The sequence below is a fragment of the Bubalus kerabau genome, chromosome 8 (genome assembly GCF_029407905.1).
Source record: "Bubalus kerabau isolate K-KA32 ecotype Philippines breed swamp buffalo chromosome 8, PCC_UOA_SB_1v2, whole genome shotgun sequence".
Classification (NCBI taxonomy): Eukaryota; Metazoa; Chordata; class Mammalia; order Artiodactyla; family Bovidae; genus Bubalus; species Bubalus kerabau.
In genome coordinates this window covers 104,338,609-104,354,274 of record NC_073631.1, presented here as the reverse complement: position 1 = coordinate 104,354,274, position 15,666 = coordinate 104,338,609, and the positions used below count along the sequence as shown (strand labels likewise).

General features: G+C 40.7%; 1 protein-coding gene across 2 annotated transcripts in view; it reads left to right on the top strand.

Moving 5' to 3' along the window:
- Window positions 1-6,049: 6,049 nt before the first annotated feature.
- The window catches only part of PTN (pleiotrophin), a 103,525-nt gene continuing 93,908 nt past the window's right edge, over window positions 6,050-15,666 (top strand). The window contains exon 1 of one of the 2 annotated variants that reach the window (XM_055591018.1): window positions 6,050-6,386. The gene's annotated coding sequence lies outside the window, so the exon portion shown is untranslated. The remainder of the gene's footprint in view (window positions 6,387-15,666) is intronic. The other variant, XM_055591017.1, reaches the window with a different exon arrangement.

The window sequence follows — 15,666 nt, the reverse complement described above, 5'->3', positions numbered from 1 at the left end:
GCAAGAGTACTAGAGTGGGTTGCCATTTCCTTCTCTAGGGGATCTTCCTGACCCAGGGATCGAACCAGTCTTCTGAACTGGCAGGTGGATTCTTTACCACTGAGCCACCTGGAAAGCCCAAACCAAGGCACAGAGGGCTTAAATAAGTTACTAAAGGTCACACAGTCAGTCAGTGAAAGTCCCGGGTTTGGAACCAGTTACTCTGATTAGAGTCGATGTTATTAACCACTACACCTAAAGACCTTATTATTTGATTTTGTAAAAAATTTTCTTGAGGTGCATTTAAGAATTTTAATTATATACAGAATTTTAATTATATACAGAATTTTAATTATATAAAGTGTACCCATGCTAAGTGTATAGTTTGAAGATTTTTAATAAATGTGTATTTTCAGGTAACCACATCGATAGATTATTTGGTGGTTCTTCTATCAACCTCTCCCACCCTGTACTGCAGTCGCAGGCAACACTGATCTGCTTTTTGTCAATGCAGATTAGGTTTTATTTTTCTAGAATTTTCTATAATATAATCATACCTTACGTGCTCACAAGTGTCTGGCTTGTTTTGCACTGTGTAATGATTTTGAAGTTAATCCACATTGTTGTATGTATCAGCAGTTTATTCTTTTATTGCTGAGTAACATCTCATTGAATGGACCTACTGCATTTTATTAACACATTCAACAACTGACGGATTTCCAATTTGGGTCTGTTGAGAATAAAAGTGCATTTATGTAAAAACTCTTGTGTGGGGTACAGATTTTTATTTAACTTAAGTAAATACCTAAGAGTGAAAAGTCCAGATCATATGGTAGATGCATTTTTAATCTATTGAATTTATTAACAGGTGTCAAACTATTTTCCAAACTGGTTGTATCATTTTATATTGTCACCAATGCTTAGGATTGTCAATCTTTTTAATTTTAGCTCTTTGGGTTGGTAGGTAGTTTGAGTTTGCATTTCAAGCTTATTAGCATTTATATATTTTCTTTTGTGATGTGTCTGGTGAGACCTTTTGGCAATTTTTTATTAGGATGGCTGACTTCTGATTATTGAGTTATGTGGAATCTTTAATATCCTAGGCCACAATCTCTGTCAGACACATATTTTGAGAAAACAGCTGGCTTCTCCTTTATCTGAGGCTGAGAAACCCATGGATACAGAAGGTCAACTGCACTATGCTGTTTTATATAAGGGACTTGAGCATAATTAGGTTTTAGTATCACGGGGGTCCTAGAACCAACCTCCCTGGCAAATACTGAGGGACAACTGTGTTTATTTGCATTTTCAGGATTGCCTCATTATTTTTAAGATGGCTTTCAAAGAGTGAGATTTCAACTTAGATAAAGTGCAATTTATCAATGTTTTAATAATTGTGCTTTCATGTCTAACCTATGAAATCTTTACCAACTTCAGAGTAACAAAGATTTTCTCCAACTCTTTATCTAGAAATTCTATATTATTTGCTTTTACATTTAGGTCTATGGGCTGTTTGGAGTCAACTTTTCTCTATGGTGTCAAAATTTGCTCCTTTCCATGTGGTTATTAAGTTCTTTCAGGATCATTTGTTAGAAAGACCATCTTGTCTCCACTGAAATATGTTGGAGTCCATTGGTGAATTGATGATTTTGTTCTTTATTACCCATGAAAGTGAAGTGAAAGTGAAGTCGCTCAGTCGTGTCCGACTCTTTGACACCCCGTGGATTGCAGCCTACCAGGCTCCTCCGTCCATGGGATTTTCCAGGCAAGAGTACTGGAGTGGGTTGTCATTTTCTTCACCATATTACCCATGAGTCTCTACTTATTAAACATAATTATTAAACAACAATTTTGATTATTTTTATTTTAAAGCAGGACTTGATACCAAGCAATGTGTCTTCCAAATTTGTCCTTTTTTTCCTAAAAATAGAGCCTATTTGATAGACATTTGTTCTAAAGAAGATACACAGATGGCTCTGAGGCACATAAAAAAAATGCTCAATATTGCTAATCATCAGATAAATGCAAATCAAAACCACAATGAGATATTACCTCACACTTGTCAAAATGGCTATCATGAAAAAGTCTACAAATAACAAATGTTGGTGAGGATATGGAGAAAAGGGTTTGGGACCTTCTTTACTTTAAGCCACATATGTCTGAAGCTCCCTGACCCCATACTGAAGAGACTTGGTTCACAAATTAAAGATGCAGAGTCAAAAGATGGAAAGACCTGGGTCCTTGAAGACTTTAAAATACTGACTTGATCCAACTATGTTGTTCATGAGATAAATTCTCGAACTACTTAAGCCCTTCTTAGCTGAGTTTTCTGTTTTCTTATCCAGTAAAACTGCAGTCATTTAAAAAAAATTACCTTAAATTGAAGTAAGTTTTGTAATTTAGTCACAAAGATAAAAAAATAAAAGTTTTTTTAAAAAATTACCTCTTAACTATTCCAGAGAGAGGAAGGGAAATGTATTAATGAAACTTCCGTCACACTGAGGGTGTGATGAATTGTCCTTTTGCATTCTAGGCATATTGAAGAACTCAGGGTGGTAATCAAGAATCTAAACGTCCTGCCAAGTAGGCAATCCAGGAGACACACTGGCCAATTTTTCAGCAGGTTGCTTCACATTTTTTAACTTCATGCTCATCACACTTCTCCTTGTATTTGTCACTGCAGAATCAGCCGCCTCATTTTCAAAACTCCCTTAGGATATGTTATAATTTCTATGATTTCAAATCATCCTGCATGTAGTTATATTTTAGCTTGGCAACACCCATGCAGAGGGCTCACTAATTACCCTGGAGAGGCTGGGGAGCTGGGATGAGCAAGTCAAGGTGACTGCTGACAGGCATTTTCGAGGGCAGAGAACGTGTGAAAGAGTAAGTTTGGAGTTAGTTATTCTTCACAAGAAACAGGGACAAGCAGAAGTCTGGTCAGTGAGAAGCCGCTGTAGCCTCCTAACTGGAATCTCTGCTTCTACCCTTGTCTTTGTGTGGTCTTTTCAACACAGCAGAGAGACCCTGCTAAGCCAGAGACTTAATTGCCTTTCACCTCATTCAGAATAAAAGTGGAATTCCTGACGGAGGACACAGACCTTGCACAATCTGGCCTGCTACCTTCCTCACCTCCATCCCCACCTTCGCCCATTTGTGACCTCCCCAGTGGCCCTCTACCATCCTGCAGTCAGGCCTCAGGGCCTTTGCATTTGCTGAACTTTGCCTGGAGGTCCTTTTCCCAAATATTTTCTCAGCCAGTTCCCTCACCTCTTTTAAGTCTTCACTCAGGAAGTCTTTCCTCCTCCAAACGGATGCTTTCATCTTCCTTCATAGGCTTATATCTTTAACAAATTTTACTAATTTGTTAATTAATTTCATTTGCTAGTTTATATCAATAGAAGTGTAAGATATATGAGAGTGGGATTTTCATTTATTTTTGTTCATGGCTCTATTCACTCAAAAACTTAAGTGCTCAAAGTCAGCTAAATAAATGAAATGACTTGAAATCTTAAATCAACAGACAGACCCATGTCTGTGTCACAGGAAGAAGTTTCAATTTGAAATAGCACATTTCAGAGTGTGTTAAAAAGCATCTTCTTCTTCAACTTTGTGGTACCTGCTGGGTTGACTAATCTAAACGTTATAGATTTCTATTTCTTAAAAAAAAAAAAAAGAAAGAAAAAAAACCTCTTTTTCATCTTCCTTTATATTTTAAAAATACAGTGGCTAAAAATGGTTATTATGGTCCCATCCAGCCATTATAATCGCTCATTAAGAGCCTAGGAAGCCTGGTGGTGCTGGTCGCAGGACAATGTGTGTGTATAATGTCACTGAACTGTACACTTAAAAATTACTGTATATTTTGCCACAATAAAAAAGTAAAAATAAATACAAATTTTTTAAATGAAAAAATAAAAACAAACATTAATAATGTTTGTCGGGGTTTCTTAATCTCAGCTCTATCAACATTTCAGGCCAAATAATTCTTCGTTGTGGGGAAGCTGTCCTGTGCACTGTACCATGTCTAGCGGCATCCCTGGCCTCTGCTCACGGGGCACAGTAACACCTCCCTCCCCCAGGCTGTGACAACGGCAATGTCTCCATCATCGCCAAATGTTCACTTAATGGCAAAATAGCTCCTGGTTGAGAACCACTGATGAAAATAATTTTCATATGTCCCTATTTGAATAAAGGGTTACTTTTTGATATAACACATACAATAGAATGGAAATCATGGGGATCTCATGCTTACTCTATGGATCCCCATAGAGAAGCATCATAATAACTGGTAGCAATATGTTACATTTGAAGATGTTAAGATAGTGCTTAAGAAGTTATCCCTGGCGGGTCAGCGGTAACGAATCCACCTACCATTGCAAGAGACAAGGGTTCAATCCCTGGGTTGGGAAGATCCCCTGGTGAGGGAAATGGCAACCCACTCCAGTATTCTCACCTGGGAAATCCCATGGATAGAGGAGCCTGGTGGGCTACAGTCCATGGGGTCATAAAAGTCAGACATGACTCAGCGACTAAACCACCACCACCAAAAAATGGATAACTCCTTGTTTAATGGCCTGGAAATTTCACCCCTATGAAGTGACAGTGAATACAGAGAAATCTCTTTCAGTACAGGGTCTGGGAAAAATAATCATAAGTGATAATATGCATTCCTCCACAATGTATACAGGTAAAATCAGATTAAAACAAATATTGCTTTACTTCATTGGATAAATGGGATCACAAAAGGGACGCAGGCAACCTGAAGTTTGTATATGGAAGGAAGACAGCTCCTTATTCATTTGTTTCATTTGAAGAAGGTGTGTGTTGGGTATACGGAGAATTCAGCTATAGGGATAGACCAGAGGTGTGTAGGTGAATTTCTGATGCTTGTGCTTTTGAAAAAAAAAAAAAAAAAAAAAATGGATTGATTCAAAGCACTGCCTGTAGCGAAGGCTCTTTGTCCCCACCCAGCCCCTCCATGGAACATTTGTCCGTGTAGCCAGCAAAGTCTCTAAGATTCTAAGAGCTACTTCCCACAAAACAATGGTTTTTGGGGTTTAGGTTGATTCACGTAAATTTTAAGAGTTATATAAGTCACTTAGTAGCTATCTCTTAAATTGATTTGAAAGGAAGTTACTTCAGAACTATGGGAAACGGAAGGGAAGTATATTTTGCAACTACGTTTGGGGTCTGCAAACAATAAGTGGAAAGAAAGTAAAAGAAGCAAGAGAAAGAACAGAAAAGAACCGGTGAGCAGAGGACAATCTCCTTTTTGACCGTGCTTGGGTGCATTTGCTTTATACTTAATAATTTCACGCAACACTTCCTCCCATCTGTATCACAAATACTCATTTATGTGTTACTCAAATAATCCTAGGTATATTACCTTAACTTCTGTCCTCATCCGAAGAAAATGGAAATTCCAGAAAGAAAACCTCGGAGTTGGAGCCACGTGGATTAAGCCCCTAAATTCTTGAGTGTCAAAGAATGTCATTAAGTAGGTCACTAAATGCACCAAGGAAGCCAGAAAAAGAAAGCCCCCTAAAGGAAAGTGGCATTTAATTGGGAACTTTCAGACATCTGTCACTCTTTGTGACAAGCGCCAAAAAGTCCTTCGCACATTTAGTGACGCGCAGGTGGGACGGGACTGACCGCTGGAGTGATTGATGCTGTGCAGAGGTTTGGGCGAGAGGGGGAAGGGCGTTGGGGGTGGGGTGGGGACAAACAAGGGCTTGGTTCTGAAGACTGTGGTTTTTCACCCTCAATAGCAACCACAAAAATCGCCTGGGGCCCAAATTGTAACCTAAGATACCCTCGACTGTCCATTTCAGGTCTGCTACTTGGCAAACTGGGGTACGCACCCACTGCAGAAGAGGTCCTGCGCAAAGTTTGGCAAAGGGATACCGCATTGGTCCCTGCTAAAAACGAAACAAGTCTTTCATTCTCCCCGCCTCTGGGTTCAAATCCGCGTGCTGGCGCAGGGGGTGGGGGCCGAGACGGCCCCCGGGAGAACCTCGCATTTAAGAAGAAGCTTCCCAATCAGCGCGCGAGGGAACGGCGCGCTCCCTCCTCCCCAGCCGCGTCTTCACCCTGCCCGCTCCTCGCATCCCTCCCATTCTCCATTTCCCTTCCGTCCCCTCCCCGGCAGGGCGTGCGCCAGTCCGAGGCAGGATCGGGTTCCCCGCCTTCCAGTCCAAAAATCCCGCCAAGGGAGCCACAGAGCAGAGGAAAAGACGAAGTGGAGAGAGTAGAAGAAAGAGAGCAGGGAGTCACCGGGCGTGCGGGGGCGGAGAGCAGCGGCCGCCGCGAGCACCAGCGACTTGGGTACCTGGACTCAGCGCAGAAAAACCTCTCCCGGATCAACAAAGGCAGCCTGAGCGCGCACCGCTAGTTTGCGACTCCAAGTAAGTCGAAGCGAATGCGCGATTCCTTCAAAGGTGTCTCGGATCGACACCTTTCTGGGCGCCAGCGCGTAATAACTGGTAAGAGTGGGAGAGAGGCTGCTAGTGTCTCTGCTCGTGGGGCTGCTTTCACCACTGAAGCTCTCCAGAGGCTTACTTAGGGGGAGTCAGGTCAGATAGTCAGGGACCCCTGGGAAGAGTGTAAGCTTTTGTAATGTTATGGGATGTGCATGTGGACTGGGTTCCCGGCTTCCAGCTGGATGGCGAACGTGCGGGGGCTTTGCCCTTTGTAGAACCTGAGCTAGTAGGTGTGGCTGGGTAGAGAAGAGAGAGAAAGTAAGGCAGCCTGAGCAAGCAGGCTCATTTTCCCATCTTTCCTCAGCTTCCCGGATGGCCCCAGGGCTTGCCAGCTGATGCGTTTCTGTTGGCATTTCTAGGTACCAAGTGGGAGCTTGTTCCTCCCAGTGCCAGCTACATTGCGCATCCCTCACAGAGCATCTGGGCACTCCTTGTCCTGCCTGCCAGCCCAGGAATGGTTCTAGAAATGGTTCTGTCCAAAGTTTAAAAGACACACCTTGCATCCCACTTCTAATTGAATAATTTTAATAATTGCCCTGTACCGAGACACTTGAACTTTTTATTTCCCCCACATAAAGCTGGGGTATATTGATTGCTAATTGGCTAGATTCCTAGTTTTTGAGTTGATGCGTCTAATAAGTTAAAATATTTTAAAAGGGACGAATGTATTCTACTCCATCCCTTCCCTACTTAATACATAAAACAAAACTTCCTTTCTCTTCAACTCACACACACACACATGCAAGCACCCTTTTTTCTTTAACATAACACTACACTGAGTTTACTTATACTTTTGTTAACTTACCCTTCCCTCTGTTAACAGCTGCTTTATAAGTTTGGGGGATACACTGAAAAACTAGGAGTGGCATATGGGGGGAGGGGTGGCAATGATTGGGGAGAAGGAACAATTTGAGAAAAATTAAATTCTGGTCTTTTTGGCATTTGGCATCTATCATCTTGAGGGTTATTTAGGCATTTTGCTTTAACAGCTTGAGAGAGGTGGGGGGGGTGTGTGTGTGTGTGTGTGTGTGTGTGTGTGTATGTGTTGGAGGAAAGGGCCTGGGAGGAGGTCCAGGAACTATCAAGAAAGCTTTTAAACTAAAAACATAATGAAGCAATTTCATGATTTCAGGCAAATGTGGAGTTGATGAAACAGTAAAGCCCATTTTAGCCTCTTGAGCATCTGGGGATAAACTGGTATTTGAAATATTGGAAGGTAATTGGAGGGAGACAAAAGAGGTGTCTCTCAGCATAGAAAATAAAGCTTCTATTTTTCCATCTTCTTTATGGTTTTATTTTTAAATAAATTAGGCATTCTAAAGACCAAATCATTAAGAAAATTTATAGTCCAGTTAAATTCAAAGGCAATTAGAGTGGATATTTTCTTTTTTCCTTCCTTTGGGATATGAGTTATTTCAGAGGAGCAATATTTGTACTTTCTCATTTAAATTAGAGGATGGCTTTTAAACAATTATTTCATTAAAAAAAACCCTATTATTTTGTGCTTTAAGAAACTTTGGTGCTTTGAATTCTCTAATTGTACTTTAAATCGATAGAAGTTGTTCTCCTCCTCTTCCCAGGCCTCTTTTAGGACATTTTTTTCTCATGTAGTGAAAAGCCTCTATAAAGAACACCCACCTGAAGCCATACTTAATGCCTTAGCTGCTGTGTTCCTGCTGTTTGCATTTCGGTACAAGTGTATTGTATTTTCAAAGCTAGAGCTGTGAAAGAAAAGAAACTCAGTTAATATGTGACTTTTTATTATCTGACTTTTCAATGGGGTCTTATATAGAATGAGAATAGTAACATTTAAAAATATTTAGAGTATATTATATTTATAACACAATTCTGTGGATTTCTAGACTTCTTTTCATGATATTGGGAATAATACATTTACCAATTTATTGAAAATTTCCACGTATACCTTAATCTTCACATATAGCAATGTGTCACAGAACCCACATTTTTAAATGAACATTTTTGATGTTTTTACTCTAGAAAACCTTGTGGCCTGGTTTGGATTTTCACAGAACCTGATCACTGGAAATAACTTGAGAGAAATAAGATCCTTAAATATTTTAATTGCTTTTATCAATAAAGTCAATCTTAGAAATTAAATATTTTGAGTTTAAATATTTTTTTCCTTTTGAAGATACTCTTGCTTTCACATTTAAATGACATTCTCATGTGAATTCTGATCATATTCTTATTTGCCATGTGGTATTTTATTACTATTCAAAATTTTCTCAGGAGACTGAGTTTGGTTGGCTTGTTCAAAATGGTATATGAGTTAATCGCGGATTCAGGGCCAGTAGTCCGAATTCTGATTATGAATTCCAGTTCTCCAAATACACTTTTTAATATGGTGACATAGTAAAAAGGGGAACTGTCCTTGACTCCCTCCTAAGGTAATGCCCAAACCAAGACCACCCAGGGTGATCAAGGGGCAAGCTGAGTGCAGGTCAGTCCTGTGTGAAGAGATGCTCACCTTTAAGCCTCTGGTGAGTCAGACATCTCCAACTGCCCTTGTTCCCTTAGCTGGATGCTGAGTGGAGCCTCTCTAAGGGTGAGTGATGTTGTCTCTTTTGGCTGCAGTTCTAATGAATAATCAGAGAGCTAGTGTTTCCTCTTGACTCAGTTCCATGTCACACATGGGGTAAAATAATATTCAGATATGGAGCTTCTCTCTATGAGCTGGACCTGCTTTTTCCCATTGAGTCAATTGACTTGAGTGGAATTTGGGCCACAGCCTTGTGTTGGAAAGCTGTTCTCCATGCTTGATGTTTATGTCCATTTCGAGTTTCCATCCACTGGGCCATGTTTCCATGCACTTCTTGCCAATCTTTTATGTGGCATAGTTTTCCAGGTGTCATACGACCTTTCTAGATTGTCAAACATAGCAAGCCCTTTGTTCCTCCCTATTTTAGTATTTGGTAAATGACAAGTTAAGACTTCTGTGGTTTAGAAGGCTAACTATAATGTAATGTTATCAGAGGGCATTATAATTATGGTAACATTGCTGATTTGATTATGTAGATCACATTCACCACAAATTCCTATTTCTTTTAAGTAGGCAGGGAATACAGTGAATGGCATGCTCAAGGTATTTTGAGAAATAATTAAATTTCTTCTACACCGCTTTATTTTGGAGTCATTTCTTTGTAGTAGATTTAGATAAAGTGACATTCGAATAAAAACATCATCATAATGAGTTTCCTAAAACCAGAATTCTTAAGATTCTTAAAGTTCATAGTTAGTTAAAAAATCTATTGTTATATATTAATATTGAATGAAGTAAGTCAATAGTAACTGACACTTGGGCTCTTAAGTCTAAGAATTGTGCTGAATGAGAACCAAAAACATCATTTTAAGGCACATATTTGACTGAAGGACAGTCATCTGATATCTTGGTATAAAAAGTGGAAGAAGTGGGAGGAAAAGCTGAGAGAGAGACAGCAAGTCCTCAAACTTCAGTGTGGAATTTGGGTGAAACTGAATCAGTCTAAAATTAAAGCCTCCAAGAGTGGGTTTTCCCAGGCAAACCCTCCCTCTAGGTGGCGCTCTAATTCTCCCTCCTCTTGTCTTCTCAGCCCCTCCGTCACCCTGCCCAAGACTTCAGTTCCTCCTTTCCCAGCAGTGTTACCATTGGAAAAGCACATCATTTACCTCTGAGGATTACTCACTTTTACCACCAGCTCCGCTCCACCCAGCCCATTCACCCCTTGAAGGCAGGGACACTCATTCATCCCTAGAACCCTAGAATATCTAGAGTGGGACCATTGAAATGCCTGATAAATGTCTGATGAATGAGTGAAAAAGTAAGCTAATGACTCTGAATACCATTCTCTCTGCTCTTCCTCATGCTCCAATGACCCTGCCTGTCTTCCGTACTCAATCCCTATAAACATCACCTGGTACCAATTTCCTGTTTAAAACCAAGTACCCCATTCTCATCCTTGAACCTCTAGAAGAAGCTCTCCTCTCTTCCCCTCACCTCCATTATTGCAAACGTATAGATCTGCCAATTCTATGGAGTGTCTTCCTTATCACACTGCACCTTGTTCATTTTAAGGCCTTTGACCTTGCATGGCTCTGACTCACTTCCATAATGGAGACAGAAACCTTACTCCTCTTTAACAAACTGTTATTCGAAGCCTTAAGACTGAACACTTGGAACATTATTTTCATCATAACTTCAGTGTGCCTATAGGCTTTTGCTTTTCAGAACTAGTAACATGTATTTTCTCATCATATTTTCATAACAATTCTACCTAGGTAGGCTGAGCAAGACTTTTTTTTTAGTTGATAAGGATACAAGTTTAAAGAGGTTAAGATGACCCCATACAAGAATCTTGGAGTTCTTATAAGATCTTAAAATTCCTAGTTTGGATATTTTTCCTCCTCTATAATATAATGCCGTCTCTTCCTTTGGCTAGTTAATTTTCTCTCACAGTTGCGTCTCACATCAAACCTAATCTCCAGTGTCTATGCAGTGAATGGCCAGATCGCCCAGGGTACTGATTTCCGATCCTCAGTGTTTATCAGAATGACTAGAGTCACGTTTTAGCATCCAGATGCCTGGGGCCCATCTCCAGAGATTCTGATTTGAGAGGTGGAGTCAAAGAACCCGGACGTGTGACAGGCCACCTGAATGCCGGTGATGTGTTAGAAACATCAACTGTAATGCTCCATTATTTGAGCTCTAAGATGAAAGAACTGAAGGTAAACCACAGCTACACTTCTTAATAGCTGTGTGAGCATTAGCAAATATTGTGATCTTTCTTGCTTCAATTTCCTTATTCCTAAGATGAGGCAATGATACTTATCTCCTAGGACTGACATGAATATTAATCTAGAAAATGAATGTGAAGGACTGAACCCAGATTCTGACTGCTACAGAGTATTTGAAGAGATAATGGAAATGCTGATTTTGGGGGTGCATCCCTCCCCATGAAAGCCTACCCTTGCTCTTCCCACACTCCCCTCGTCCACTGCTTTTATTTCTCATGTCCAGCTGGCATGAGACACAAACAGACAAACAGAAACCTAGTCTGTGTCTCACAAAGGTGAGACTTTCTGCTTCTTGCAATGCTCTTGCCTTCTATACTCTCAAATTATTCTAAATGCAGATCCAAAACCCCTTCTGAAAAGAAACACATGGGACATGTGATCATGCTCCAGGCCCCAGGGAATCCGACACGTGAGGTCCCCAAATCAGGCTGTTGACCTTGGCCTTTCCTTTAGTGTCTGTGTGCTCAGCTGTGTCCAAGTCTTTGCAACCCCATGGACTGTAACCCACCAGGCTCCTCTGTCCATGGAATTTTCCAGGCAAGGATACTGGAGCAGGTTGCTGTTTCCTACTCCAGGGGATCTTCCCAACCCAGGGATCAAACCCGAGTCTCTTGCATCTCTTGCATTTGTATGCTGATTCTTTACCATTGCACCACTTGGGAAGCCCGCCTGTAGTGTGCAGGAGAGCATTTTGCACACTGGGCACTTCTTATCCAAGGTGCAGGCACTTCATTGCTGGCATTGTGATACCCACAGCCATGTCCTCCCTGGCCCTGCTGCCTTCGTGGAGCTGCCAGCTCGGAGGAAGGAGTCCAGGTTTGAATCGCGAGCCTGCATTTATCTCATTGCAGTTCCACCTGGTGTAGAGTATGTCCTGTAGGTCCTGGAACCTTAGGTTTTCTAGCTGTAAGATGGCAATGACGATGATGGTGGTGGTATATGCTTTGCCTTCCTCATGGGCTGCTGGTAAAGGTCAGTTGTGTCCATGCAACGTTTATAAACTGTAAACTGTTATTCGAAATATGAACTTCTATTAATAAAATCAATAGGGCCAGTTCTGTCTGTTTCTTTCCTCAATTCTGCTGCTCATCATGATCATTTTCTCAGGACCTAGAGACTGCCTAAGACGTCAGAAGGTAAGTTTGATCAGATGAAGTGAGTAGGAGGCGAGATGTGTGACAGGCAGGTGTGAAGAAAAGGAAATTTGAGTCAGAGTGAAAGAAAGAAGAGAATAGACAACTCTAAAAAAGGTTAAACTAAAATGGCTATGAATTGTTTTACTGAATATTATGTTAGAGTGCTTCCTCAGAGTTGTACAAGATGCATACCAAAAATTCCCATCAGTTATTCTCAGTAAATTTAGGTTTTTATGGTGGATTAGCAGCACTTTGTTTATACTATAGATGTGCTCCTCACATTTTCATATGCATATCAGTCACCTAGAGATCTTGTTAAAATGCAGACTCTGGTCCAGTAGGCCTCTGGCTGACTCTCAGAGGCTGCCTTTCCAACAGACTCCCTGGTGATAGCAGCTGCTGGCCTGGGGACCTCATGTTGAGTGACCAGCCAATAGTGTTTAGTTCCATAACCTTGGAAGACTAGGAGAGGAGTCAGAACTCTCTAATCATGATGTCCATAGCTTAGCACACACACTGAGGGTCACTGGCAGTAACACGTCCTTCTAGTGCAAAAGCTGATCACGCCTGTATCTTCACGTCCGAATAATATTTATAATGTTGGATCATGTGCAGAGGAAATTGACAGTCACCATCCGAATTGCCGTTGACTTGACTGAAGCCCCTTAGGAATACAAGGCCCCTTGTCAGGTGTGATCTCGGGCTTCTTACAGGTACTCTGCTGGAGCTTTTCCCTGAGAGGGTGTAAGTGAGCCAAATACTGCCATTTTCATTTACCTTAGAAGCCGGCGAAGAAGTGTCTAGGAAATTCCATTCATAGTATGAGAAGGATGTAATGTAACAGGCTTTCTGCATCCTACAGTATTCTCTTCTTGAAGGTTTGAACATCGTTTCTCTCTTGGAGGTCCCCTTCCATATCATAAGGGAAGTAGAGCAGGGAGCATCCATCTGTGTGGCTTCCCAGGAGACACTGGGCTGCCCAGGAAAGGAGCCAAAGATTTTTGTCTCAGAGTCCAGATTTAATCAGTAAGGAACATGTCTCAGTCCCAATTTTAGCTAACAGAGAAACTCTTCTTCACTCAGGATAAAATGAATGGAGACCATATAAAACTTTAAAATAATGTTTCCGTAATGGCCTTCCTCATTTGAGAATAATACGGCGTCTTCTAACCTGGGTGAGGGATTATTGCTCTCGACAGCAGAGAGTCATCTCAAAAGTTTTAGTGTATAGTGGCCTTTGTTTCTGAGCATTAGAACATCAGAAGGCTTCCACTGGGCATCTGCCAACTGACCAGATGGACACTTAACAGTGTCCATGTTAAGCCAGGAGTTGGATCTTTGGCTTAAAAAAAAATATCCTGCTGCTTTGGAGAATCTTATGCGAGGGCCAATTTAGTTCTTCAAAAAAATTTTTTCTATAAAAAATGTTGCCTTCTGTGTACAATGTATTTCTTTAAATATGAGCTATGGTCCAAGATGATTAAACGAGAAAGTTTGAAGCTGCTACGTGAAAGAAAGCAGAAAGTTTATTAAGCTATTTTAACTGGTGGAGGTACTTACATTTTGAAACAATAACATAAAGCCTTTCTTCCCATCCTCTTTTAATTACAGTATATGTTTAACTATTCAATTCAAGGCCTCTGGCAAAATTCAGAACCTTAAATTCAGCTCAATGCAATTCAAACTTGTAAAAAGATTGATTAATTTTAATGATGTGAAACATAATGTGTTTTTTTATTACTATGTTTGCTATTAGGAAAACACAAATATACACCTGAAGAAACACATTATTTTTTCTCATTCTGGAATAATGTGTCCAAGCTACAGGATTTTCAGATCTTTAAAGTTATGAAGAAGGAAAAAAATGACTTATAATTATGCTCAAAATAGGCATCACTATTAACACTCTGATACACTTTTATAGTTTTCCTGATTTAAGTTTTGAAAATAGTTGTGCAAATAATAGTCCTGCTTTTTAGGTCAACATTGTAATCAAAATATGCTATATTTTTATAGTTTTACACACATTACCATGCACATTTGTTTCTACTAAGTGGTCCAATTTAAGACAGAAATTCAGTTTATTTAGCCTGACATCAATAAATCTGAATCATAAAAAGCTTAGTAAATTAATATCATGGACTCTCATTAAAAAGTTGGAAATAGAAGAATGCTAACAAACAACCATCATCCAATGAAGCAAACAAAAAATCTTTCTCCCAGCAAAGATGGATATTTAGATGGGAACAAATAATCCTGTGGACCTTAGTGTGTGCCAGTTAAAGGTTGAGCTGAGTAAACATTATCTTTCATTCTTAACCTTGAGGACCCTTCAGATACTATCCAGGGGTAAATGTCTCCCCAGGGAAGCCACACCTGCCTGATCCCACCCAGGTTCAATCTCAACTCCTTAGCAGGTCCCAGGAGCCTGAGGAGCTTCTGAGCTGCTCTGGGCTAAGATGAGTGGGCCTGATACACTGAAGATGGTAAGCTTGCAGAGGCAGCTGACCTCTCTGAGGCATGTCCCCCGGGGCTTGGCACTCTTTGGGGAGTATTTATTTGCTCTGTTATTATTTGGAATGACTAGTGTACAGATTGGCTCTAGTTTAAAGTGAGTCAGATCACACTTGGGTTTGTCAACCACACTCTTGTTTGTAGAGAAGGGGGCAAAAGTTAAATGCTTGTATTGTTTGTGCCAGTATTGGGATTCCCACCAACTTGAGCCTGAAATAATTTCTAGCCTTTGAAAACAGCCGTTTGGGTCTGATGGTTAGGGATCACTGAGTTTGCCCTCTGATATATGGTATCGGGGGATTGGAACGTGTACTTCAAGGCTGTCATAAATGAACTCGGATTGGAGAAACAGATCAAAAACAATTTAGCAGGAATAAGCAGGTAGAGGTGGATTTCTACCAACTTCTCTCTAACTCAATCCATATTTCCTAAAGGCAAGATAACTATGGGTTTCTAATATCTCATCCAGTGATTTCTCTTGCAAGAGGTTCAAATGAGAGCATTTAACTTCAAAGGCAGCAGAACCAAGACTGCAAAAGAAGTAGAAGTGGACTTGAACTGAGACCTTAGGGAAAACATCCAAAAATCTGATAGAAGCCTGATGCTTGGGCAGAGGAGCTTCAGATCTCACAGAGAACACTAGGAAGGGGTGAAAGTTAAATGTTTTTATTGCCTATGCCAGTATTGGGGTTCCCACCAACCCTTTCCTCCACTCTGCCTGAACTCTCTTTGGGTCCTTTGGGCTCAGTTGACCCTGGTGGGGT